The sequence below is a fragment of the Fukomys damarensis genome, unplaced genomic scaffold (genome assembly GCF_012274545.1).
Source record: "Fukomys damarensis isolate Sample0158 unplaced genomic scaffold, DMR_v1.0_HiC HiC_scaffold_14, whole genome shotgun sequence".
Classification (NCBI taxonomy): Eukaryota; Metazoa; Chordata; class Mammalia; order Rodentia; family Bathyergidae; genus Fukomys; species Fukomys damarensis.
This window is the reverse complement of record NW_022900926.1, coordinates 43,553,035-43,564,495: the sequence shown is the minus strand read 5'-3', so window position 1 is coordinate 43,564,495 and position 11,461 is coordinate 43,553,035. Positions and strand designations below refer to the sequence as shown.

General features: G+C 41.1%; 1 protein-coding gene across 5 annotated transcripts in view; it reads left to right on the top strand.

The window, feature by feature from the left end:
* Positions 1 to 6: 6 nt before the first annotated feature.
* The window catches only part of Paqr8 (progestin and adipoQ receptor family member 8), a 40,954-nt gene continuing 29,499 nt past the window's right edge, over positions 7 to 11,461 (top strand). For 2 of the 5 annotated variants that reach the window (XR_004517143.1, XR_004517142.1), the window contains exon 1: positions 9,716 to 10,419. The gene's annotated coding sequence lies outside the window, so the exon portion shown is untranslated. Of the gene's footprint in view, positions 21 to 43; positions 95 to 9,715; positions 10,420 to 11,461 lie in introns of those variants that run through there. The other 3 variants (XM_010631087.2, XM_010631089.3, XM_010631088.2) reach the window with 3 other exon arrangements.

The window sequence follows — 11,461 nt, the reverse complement described above, 5'->3', positions numbered from 1 at the left end:
TTCGGCCACCGCCCCTAACTGTGAGTCCCGCCGTAGGAGCCGGGAGCGGGGAGCGGGTGGGGATCAGGACCGCCCGGGCCGCCAAGATCGCGAGGTTGGTGAACCCTAAGACCCCTGCAAGGAGGGAGGTCCCAGAGCTGCAATGTTGGGAACCCGAGCCGGGAGAGGCGAGTTAAGGACCCCAATATTGAGAGTTTCAGCCTCCCTGGCTGGATGCAGGACAGCTGATCTGGACCTTGGTGTTAGGGAGCCTCGATCCCCAAAGGGCTGGGGTAGGATGCTGAGGAGCCGGGACTGCGATGTAGGGAATGTCGGTTCAGGAGCCCGAAAAGCTGGGGAGTGGATGCAGGTATCTGGCCCACGGAGAAGGGGAGCCCAGGAGGGCGGATCCAGGGGTGTCCCGTTCTCATTCTTGGGGCGCCCTCCGCAGGGCAGAGGGGAATGGAACCCTCAGAGCCTAGGAAGAACTGGACTGTGAGGGAACCCCGGAAAGAGTTGGGCAGGGCAGATCAAGTGGTTTCTCCCCGAAACGATGGAGAGGGCTTCGCTGTGGGCGAGCTGAGAGGTGTGATGCTGAGAACTTGGGGGTATTGGTTTATGAGCATGGCGCGCGGGGGTGGGGTGGAAATTCCGCTGCCGAGGGTCAGAGGTGGCAGGTGAGGCGGAGACACCGGCATTTCAGCTACCGGAACTCAGTCACTTTGGTGGAATGGGATCGTAGACTTCTCGAAAATATGGTCAACCCCAGACAAGGGCGAGTAGGAGCCCAGGATTAGGCGAGCTCCGGAAATATGAGGAGTCTAGCAGGGGTACCTAGCAGCCAATTCGTTCAGGGATCTGAAGCAGCCTAGACCTTAAGGAGAGGGAGAAGACCCACTCTCTACCTCCTTTCTGGGTTGTGCAGCTGTGGGTACCCCCACCTTGCCCCCGTGCATGGACCACAGGATCACCCTCTTTGACTTACCTTCAAATTTTATTCCACACTTCTGAACTGAGAAGTATTTTTGCCCAAGAAAAGAGCGTGGGCTAAAAGAATATGAATAGTCACCTGTCCGTGCCTATTATAATTCATATAATAAAGATGTTTGTAATTTTTAGGACCACATGTACAACGTGTTGGTGTACTCATTTGTGAGTAAAAACTGAAGGAAAGTCAGCACGCACTCACACACGCGCGCGCGCACACACACACACACACACACACACACACAGTGCACTGCCTTCCAGAATCAAGTAAACAAGAGGTACACGGGACAGTTTGGGGTTGTCTGTGCCAACGAAAGCTTCCTTCACTACAGGTAATACGAAGGTTCCAGCATCAACAGCACACTGCCCTTGACTGCCTATTAAGATCCTCCATGCATGTACCCATCCCTGACCTTTTATGCTTGACCAAGTCAACTAAAAGGAGCCAGACTGCCCAGCCTTAGCACCTCAACAGATCTAAATATGTATCTAAAAACAAATGACCGGGGTATGGCCTATTTATTTTTCTGTTGTTTGCCTTTGGTGTACAACTACCTTCAGCTAGTTAAGTAATATTGACTATAGTATATTAACTTACCCTATATTGTTAATTATGCATGATGATTAGTTTATTATGCAACTAATTCAGGAAGACCTAGGATCTGGGAATCCTCTGAAGTGGGTTTCTCCAGTGGAAGATACCTGGGTTAGAGAGAGGGAGAAGACCCACTCTCCGCCTCCTTTCTGGGTTCTGCAGATGTGCCAACTTTCTGACCTACTGAAGGGAGCCTCCTGGGAGAACCAAGGACATTTCTGGCAGCTAGCATTTATTGCCTCTTTTGTTGTTGTTGTTGTTGTTGTTGTTTGTTTTTTCATGAAAAGAACATATCTTCAATAATTGCACAAATTAAATGGATAGTGATGTATTCGTTTTGCAAGTATCATTTCAGGATAAGCTTTGTCCCTCCCATTAAGGAGTATATACAGCTTATTGGATGGTAAGAAATTTGCACCAAAAATCTGCACTATCATTATTACAGGAGCATTATTTATTCACTTGGACGTAAAGCTATCTGAGGATTCCACTTCTTTTTCCAAATGTTAAAATAAATATGCCTGTATTTATACATTCTGATGAGTTTTTCTCCCATTCGGAAGCCTTCTCTTGGCACGCTGTATATTAATTCTAGTGAGGCTGTTAAGGTTGATAATAATTTTGGATCTTCTGCTTTAGAGTTGCCTTTACAGTTTGCAACACATTTACTGAATTGCCTCAGTGATGGCAAAACTTCCTCAGTTGGGAAAGCACCACATGCTTAGTGGGAACCAAATTGGGCTTCTGAGGTGGAGAACTGAGTGGTAAGATGAAGTATGTTCATTAAAATAATGAACATTCTCTTGAAGAACTGGTAGTTCTAACACAGGCATGCAGGAAGAGTATGGTGTATATATTAAGGATTGGAAAATAATGACCCCAAAGGACAGTCAGATTTCTGTCACCTGACATAGTTTAGAGGGAAGAAAGATTGATTTTGGCCCATGGTTTCAGAGCTTTCAATCCTTGGTCACTTGGGCCTGCTGCTTTGGATCTGTAATGCACAATAGGGAGCATGTGATGGAGAAAAGCTGTTCACCTTTTGGCAGCTGGGGTGGGGATGGGGTCCAGGGTCCCAGTATTCATTTCAAGGGCACATCCCCCAAGGATCTGCTTACTCCAACTAGGTCTCACCTCAGTGTCCACCCCCTCCCATTAGAGCCACTAGTTGAGATTAAACCTTTAACACACGACCCTTTGAGGGACATTTAAAATCTGAACCATAATAATGCTTATGCTCTAGTACATGTTTTTAAAAATGGTTTATTAGGTCCCTTTTTGTTATATAGTACTGGGCTGAAGCTTTTCTTTTCCCCCTTGATACTCTGCTAAAAAGTTTTCATGACTACACATTTTTACAGAAAACAAAACAAACAAGAGACTTGTTTTTCCACCCCCCCCAAGAAAAAGGTATCCAGAAAGCCACTTACCCCATATGTAGGTAATACCTGGTGCTTGAGTTTTGATGGGAAATTATTTATACAGAAGAAGGTGAGAATGACTTCTGAATGTCCATTTCAGCTGTAAGATTCCAGGTCACACAGTATAAGAAACTAATAGAATATATCATTTTCTTTTGTTGTTTCCCTGAATTCCTCCAGTTTTTTCCAGGTTTTCCAGGTTATATAGCACAAAGCCTCATACAGCCATAGCTGTATCTAACCGTAGTCCTGGGCAAGTTGCTTTCCCTCTTTTGACCTCGGTTTTCTTACCTTCAAATGAAGATGCTATTAAATATTTACGTCAAAGAGCTGTGATGAAGATTAGATATGATTAATGCACATAGAATTCTGAGTTTGATGCAAAACATGTAATGAGTACTCGAAAAGTTTAGTTACTTTTGTTAGTAAAATTATTTATTGGTAGCTTTATATTAAAATTTATTTGAAGTTTTGCAAATTTTGAATTCTCGGGTAATGATTCCTTTCAACTGGACTTTACAATTGAATACTTTATTTTTTCCCATGTAGCATTTTGTCTTTAAACTGTGACCTTAAAAGCAGCCACAGCTAGTTACTTTATTTTGAATTCAGATTTTTTTTTTCCACTTTTTTGAGACAAGGTCTTGCTATGTAGCCTTGAACTCTGTGTAGCCCAGGCTGGTTTCCAACTCACAACAATTCTCCTTCTTCAGCCTCTCAAGTGCTGGAATTACAGATGTGCACCACTATGCCTGGCTGAATTCACATATTTTTTAATAAATGTTTGATCCTGTTATGCTTGTATTATAGTTTGATATAGTAGTGAAAATGTGAAAAAAATGGAATTTAAAAGTCTCTCTTATACTTCTTTTCCTGGATCCAGTGAAAACATTTTTCTAATGGAACAGCTATAGTTCTCTTGGCAAGTATTGAAAGAGATAATTCTGGTAAACATTCCTTTCAATTAAGACCTGAATTTTGCTTTGCTTTGTTTTTTAAAAACAGGGAAGAATAAGTCTGGCACTCGTTTCTTAACTGTTTTGTATATATTGGCATTTTTTTCAAATTTGTGAATTTTACCCTATGTATATAGATATAAATTAGAAAGGTGATAATTTTTTTTTCAGCTTTAATTGAGTTTATTGGTACATTTTAGGGATACAGTAGTTACATTCATTGTTGGGATCTTGTACCTCTACATGACAAGTCTTGATTCTCATTTTTTCCCCTTACCTCTGCCCTCCCTTCACCCCCTCCTCGCCTCCCCATCTACAAACACTTTATTTTCATCTTTTCATTCTCTCACATTTTTTCTTTTCCCTTTTTAATCTTCCCCTATCCATCCCACCTTCCCTACACCTTTAGCTCCTTTGTTCCCATTTCTAAATGTCAGTAATCTTATTAGAATCTAATGCATTGTTGCAGATTATTTACACCAGGGAAACTATTTGGTATTTACACATGTGTGACTTATTTATTTCACTTAGGAGTATATCTTCAATATGTATCCATTTTCCTATGAATGAATCTATTTTCTCGTTCTTTATGGCTGAGTAATATTCCATTTTATAGAAAAACCACAACTTCTTTATCTAGTTTCCAACAGATGGGCAAATAGGCTGTTTCCAAGATTTAGCTATTACAAACTGTGCTGCTATAAACATGGGTGCACATACTTCTCTGTGATATGATTCTTTTAGTTCTCTTGGAAAGATACCCAGCAGAGGGATGGCTGGGTCAAATGGAACCTCCAGTCCAAGCTCTTTGAGGTATCTCCATATTGATTTCCATAGTGGTTGCACTAGAAAGGTGATAATTTTAATCAAGTGATTTGGGGTTGCTACAGAAGAGATAATGTTTTGTGAAATGTCAACTTTTTAAGAGAGTTCCTTCTTGTTATTGTTTGTATGTAGATATACCACTACTCACCACCACCCACCCACACCTACCCCCTACCCCTGCAAAGCCCCAAGCGGTCATAGATAGGGCTTTTTGGAAGTGGCTGGATCTAATGCGTGAGCTGCTGAGATCAAGGTTGTGTCTGGGACTGATTTATAGTAAAATGCTAGAAATAAGGGTGTGAGTGCTACCCACTGTGGATGAGATATAAAGATAGAAAGAGGACTGCTGCTTGTTGCCTTCTGTCTACCATGAAATGTTTCTTCTCTGAGATGCCCCTCTGCCGTGCCAAACTGCCTTGGATCCATCCAACTATAAATTGAAACCTCTACAAACTGTGAGCCAAACAAACTCTTTCTCCTTTAACTTTGGGCGACAGATATTTTGTCTCATTGATGAGAAAAGTGACTAAGACACCTATGTTTTAGGCAAGCAGGTGCTAGAGATGGAGACACAGGCTTTGCCTTACTGGAGTTCACATAAAATGCTGTCTTGTCATTGTGCACTAGCAAGTGTTTTTTTCTCCTTATGGTTTATGCAGCTGAGGATAAATACGAATTTCATTACATATTCTTTCCCCTCGATTTCTTGCAGAAGGCTAGAAAGGTAAGAGTATCTCTTTAGCATTCATATTTTTGAGGTAGATTAACTGTTTCAGGATTAGACTCACTATACACTCATATGCCATGAAAGGAGGTAATGTCTATAAAAGTCCTTAGCAAGCAGTATAGTGATATATAACTGTAGGATAGAGTAGTGTTATAACTGCACCATATTTTCCTGGGGGGCTGTGGCTTATGTACTTGTAAAGTACCAGAAAAAACACACAGTGTAGCTTAGCCTAAGAAGTGGTTCTCAGGAAGGGGGTTGATCCTTTTTGCCCTTGGAAACTTTTGGCAACATCTAAGATATTTTTGATTGTCATAATCTACTGGGTGGACACCAAGATGTTCCTAGGCATCTTACACAGCCCTTTATAACAAAGAAGTCTCTGGTCCAATGTGTCAGTAATGCTGATAAATCTTGACCTACAGCCTGGGACTTGGTGTGGTAGCATCAGGTAGTTGCTGCACCTAGGTGAGTCACTTAACCCGAGTATCTAGAAAATGGACATCTGCGGGGATACTGTGGAGTTAAGTGAGATAGAGTATATGAAGTGCTTAGTACTCAGCTGGTACTCAACAAATGGTCATTCTCAATATGATCTCCAGTTAGCAGATCAGGGTCAAAATTGAGGGACTTTACTTTTAAACAGACACAGCTTCGTGTGTGTGTGTGTGTGTGTGTGTGTGTGTGTGTGTGTGTGTGTGTTGTATGGGAGAGGTGTTTTGTTGTTTTGTTTTGTTTTAAGTTGCTTATCTCTTGGTATGAGACAGAATCTTGGTACACAGTCCAGCTGGCCTCAAAATTGCACCAACCCTCCTGTCTCAGACTCCAGAATTCTGGGATTAAGGCTTTCACCATGGTCATGGCTAGCTTTGGGCCTTTAACCCATTGTATACAGAAAGAATCTAAATATCTTGATCCATCCAAGTACCCAAAGGTAGGGCAGGGCATAGACGTAAGGTTCCTCCTGCATTCTGGCCCAGGTTCTATCAAACAGCTAAAAGCAGTGCACAGGTCTCACCAACCAAGTGAAGAGGATGTTCTCCAAGAGTTCTCTTGTGTAGAGGAAAGATGACTGAGGACAGAGGTGTTTTCTGTTGGATCTGGGCTGTACCTGGAATGCAGAGCACCCTCTCAACTGACCTTATCTCCCAGGATTCAAAAGATGCTTCTTATATCCTTGTGCACACAAGATCCAGGCTTCCTCAAAGCAGCAAGGAGATCTGGCAGGTTCCCTTTGTTTTTCTTAGCCCCTCATACTTGATCAAGGAGTTCTTGTAGAGGTCCCTTTACTTTTAACAAAGTACTCCAATCCACTCCATCTTTTGCTTTGCCTGAAGTTATGCTGTCATCTGGGAGAGGGATCCCAGGATTTCCTTTGGTACCCATTCCTTCTGTGCTTTCCTCACCCTCCTTGGAGCTCAGATCACCAAATCACCAAATCCGATCTTCAGCAGGGTGGGAGTGGGGCTGGGAGGGAGGCAAATTCCTGGCCACCCAAAGTTCAGGAGACAGGGATATAAATAAGTGGTATTTCAGCCTGTGAGATAGAAATGCTTAGGACTCTGTACTGGGTATACAGTAGAATCACCTGCAGCTGCCCTGTCCCACCCAAAACTGCTGTTTAGACTCTCAGTGGGTAGGGCCTGGGCATTCATTTTTAAAAATGTTAGCCGGGCTGGTGGCACAAGCCTGTAATCCCAGCACTCGGGAGGCTGAGGCAGGAGGATCGCTGTGAGTTCGAGTGAGTTCCAGGGCAGTCTGAACTACATAGTGAGACCCTGTCTCAAAAAAACAAACAAAAAAAATGCTTCTCACATTATTCTGATGCCCAATAACTGAAAGTCAAGGACCACTGACTTACGAAATTAACCACCTTCATTTAAAAACAGAGAAAAGAGAACAGAATTTAAAATATCAAAATAACATAAGTATTATTTTGTTAAGCTTTTGCATTAGTAATGGGTATATATGGTAGTTACAGGGAAGAATGTTTCTTCGAATGGGTTATAGTCAGAGAAACTTGGTAAAAAAATGTTTTAGATCTTTAGCAGTGTTTAATATTGATATATTTACCTTATAATCCCTTGTGTACACCTCTGGACAGTTTTCAAAGTGCTTTTCTATACCTTGTCAAATGTGACTTTACTATCATCCTATGAGACATAAAGTTGATATCATCATGGATTTTTAAAAAATAGATGATAAATGTACAGCTTAGAGGTAGAGTGCTTAAGAAATTTTTCAGTCACAAAGAGAAAATGGCAAACCAGGGATTCTGTCTAGATCTTTGAACTTCTGACTTAGCAGATCCTGTCACAGGCTAGCAAGGGGTCCTTGCTTTTAGTGATAATGGAAATTAAAACTAAAACAAGAATTTTCAGGGAAGCTTTAATGAAAAGTAAGAAAAAAGACAGGGAAAGGACTCCAGCTTGAGCAGAAGTGCACCATGATACAAGGGCTCAGACTGACCTGCTGACAAAAGCAGGAGGCCAGCTTTTAGAGGTTAGCAGGGCTGGGCCAAGGTCTTGATTTCCTAGCCCAGGAGAAATCTTTATGGCTTGGGGGGCAGTTCCATTCCAAGAAATGATTTTCTTTGTGACAGCCTCAGTCTGTAACTGGATGTTGTAAATGCCTGTAATTGGCTGTCCCTGTGAATCTTGGAAAATTACTTTAGTTCTTCTTGAAAGGGAATGAGACAGGCTAGGCAAATTAGTGTTAATAAACTTTGTTCTGCTAACTTTTAATTTTTTGATTAATTAATTAATTGAGACAAGGTTTCACTGTGTAGGTCAGGCTGGCCTTAAACTGATGGCGATCTTCCTGCCTCAGCTTCTTGAGTGCTGGGATTACAGGTATGTGTCACCATGCCCAGTGTGTTCTGTCAACTTTCAGGTGGATAATCCCCAAAAGACTAATAGGCCAATGTGCAGAGCTGAGATGATTTGACCTAGAGTTTTACAAAATGAAGGTCTGGCTTTATCCTACTTTTAGTGATCTATTGGGCATTTGTAGGCCCAGGTGAAGAGTCACAGTTCATATTCTCAGGTGCACCACTGACCAAGTCAGAGGAGGCTGTGTGCTTTGGTAAAATAGATTTATGCAAAGCCATCCTGAGAAGATGGAGGGGCTCATTTGCCTCAAATCACCATCTCACCATTCACAGGTGGGCAAAGGTCTAAGGAACAGGGGAGCACAGAGAGACAGTGCAGATATCGCCTCCAGCCGTCTTCAGGTTATCCTGCTCTTTCTTGTGAAAAGGAAACTGGACTCTGGTCTCCCTGGGCTGGCATCTGTGAATTCTGTCACCTCTTTTAAACTGAGCAGAGGAGAAGGTATTGGTTATGTACTCAGCAGGAGGAAGTTTGGAGAAGTTGCTTGTCTCCAAAAGAAAAAAATCTAACTTTTAAAGTTCCATTTTGCAGTGCCAGTTACAGTACCCCATCTTCCAAGCCATCTATGCTGTATATAGACTGCCGGCTTTCCTGTGTGGGGAGGACTCAATGCCATATCAGAATAGTATGAATAAATGATACTATGATGAATTTTAATAGAGGTAATGACATCAAAATTTTAAGAACACATATGGATAGGAAGTGAGGTTGACCTGGTTCATGACTTTAAACCCTGTTTCCTAGCAGTGTAGAAATCTGAGGGAGACCATATAAGTAAGGATGCTGATTGTATAGTTGTTGTTGGTCTTGAGATACAGCTTGCAGCAGAGGTGGTGACATTTATTCTTCTAGAGTAATGTAGTCAACGATGAAAAAGAGCAAAGAAGAAAAAATTCTGTATTTACAAAGAATAGAGAAGGTGGTGTTTTTCGTCAGTATCTTGAAACAATATATTTGCCCTACCTTTAGCATATGCTTTTTTGAGTCCAAGAAGTTCAAGAAAAGTCAGATAAATAGAACAGGGATACCCTTAAGCCAGTTGAGAGTGGAGATATAGGTAGATAGTACATAGTTAGATAGATTGTCTTCTGAATAGTGCCTGTAGATCATAGTTTTCTTTGAAACAAAACTTTTCATTGGTGCAAACTGTCTTTGTTCTTGGACTCATTCTAAAGTGATTGATGAGGAGGAAGTTGGGTAAGGGCGCGCATGTATGTAATCCCAGAACTCTGGGAGGCTAGTCAGATGGGTGGGAAGTTCAAGCCCAGCATGGGCAACTTAGCAAGACCTTGTCTCAAAATGAAAAATAAAAAACAGCTGGGAATGTAGCTCAGTGTGAAGGCCCTGGACTCAAGGGGGGAAAAGAGGATAATATAAAGTCAATGGTAGGGCGTAATGGCTCTCAAATTATAAAATTTATATTGAACTCGTTCCATACATCTCACCTTCGTTTCCTCCTCCTGTGCTTAACATAAAGTCATAACATTATTCCCTTGAGTTGACTGGGAACCCAAGAACTTTAGTAAGTGAAATGAGTCAGTTTTATGCACAGACTAATATAGGATCAGCTGCAGTAATAAAATGTCACACAGACAGCTTCAAGAATGTTACTGACCTGGGTAGCATTTCAGGAAGCTAGAACTGATTCATTAAATCTCAATTTGATGGAGAAGTTCCGGTCAATTCATGAGTGCTATAGGTATTTCTTGGATTGTATGGCTTTCCCCCACTCAAAACATCCTGAATGATGACATGCTCATGACATATACTTAGAGGTGCAGCCACCTTCTGACATTCTGATGTCAACTTGGAAGTCCTTTGATGATTTTTCTGTTTTGTCTTGGATCTTAACATTTTATTTATTTTTTAACATTTTAGACCTTTACAGGTAGAGTTACTTTAACATAGAAGGGAATTTGTGAGACGAGAGAAAAGGAAAGAAAACCAATGCTATTGGAACATAAAAGGAATCAGGCACCAGAGGTGGGATTCAAATAGGAATCCTGTTCGTTCATCTGTAGGGAATTTTGAGCACTTGGTAAGTACCTAACCATGTGGCAGATACTTTGAGGGATACAAAAAAAATTATATTTATAAATGTTATATATATATATATATTTCATATATAAATTTTTAAAGAGCTTGTAAGACATTGGGGCATCCAACATTTTTCTTACGAAAGAGAAAAAAACTGGACTGTTTATAACTGTGTGCCGGACCATGCATCCCTTGTAGTAGGCACCACTCAGTTTAGGACGGCATGACTTCAGTGGGATCACTTGTCACAGTATGATTCAGAAGAAACGTCCCTAGTGAGGTTTTTAAAGGGGATTATCATTTAGATGGAGAGAAGGACATTCAGGAATAGCAAAGTGACAAAATCAGAATGGTATGTGGTACTGGAGGCAATCACTTTATTGTCTCATTTTTCTTCATATTATTTGGCACCATGTTATATATCACATTGTGTCGTGGTGGTCAGCTATTTAAGAAATTTATATAAAACTGGACCACAGATTTAAATTCCCTTTTGCATTAGGATGTCTGGAGAAAGGAAAAGGAAACTAAAACATGCCTCATAGTTTTCAAGGACCCACTATGTGTTTGGCACAGTTCTAGGTGGTGGAGATTCAGACATGAACAAGATTGCTGCCTACATGTAACATAATATACTCTTGTAGGGGGCAAGGGAGACAATAAACAATCAGAAAATAAATGTATACGGTTAAGTAGTGAAAACTGCTGTGCAGAAAAATATAGCAGGATAAGGGGAAAGAAGGTGCCAGTTTTTTTTTTCTTTTTTATTGAGTTTATTGGTACTTTTTAAGTATACAGTACCATTACATTCATCATTGGGATCTTATACCTTTACATGACAGATCTTGGTTCTCATTTTTCCCCCATACCCCTTCCCTCCCTTAGGGTGCCAGTTTTAGGTAATGATAAGATAAAGATTTTAAAAAACACTTAAGTTCCATAGAGAAACCAAAGACCACTAAGGTATTTGCTAAGGGAATAGTTATCTCTTAACACTCGTCTTGTCTACTGACACTCAGCAATATGTATGTATATATATATAT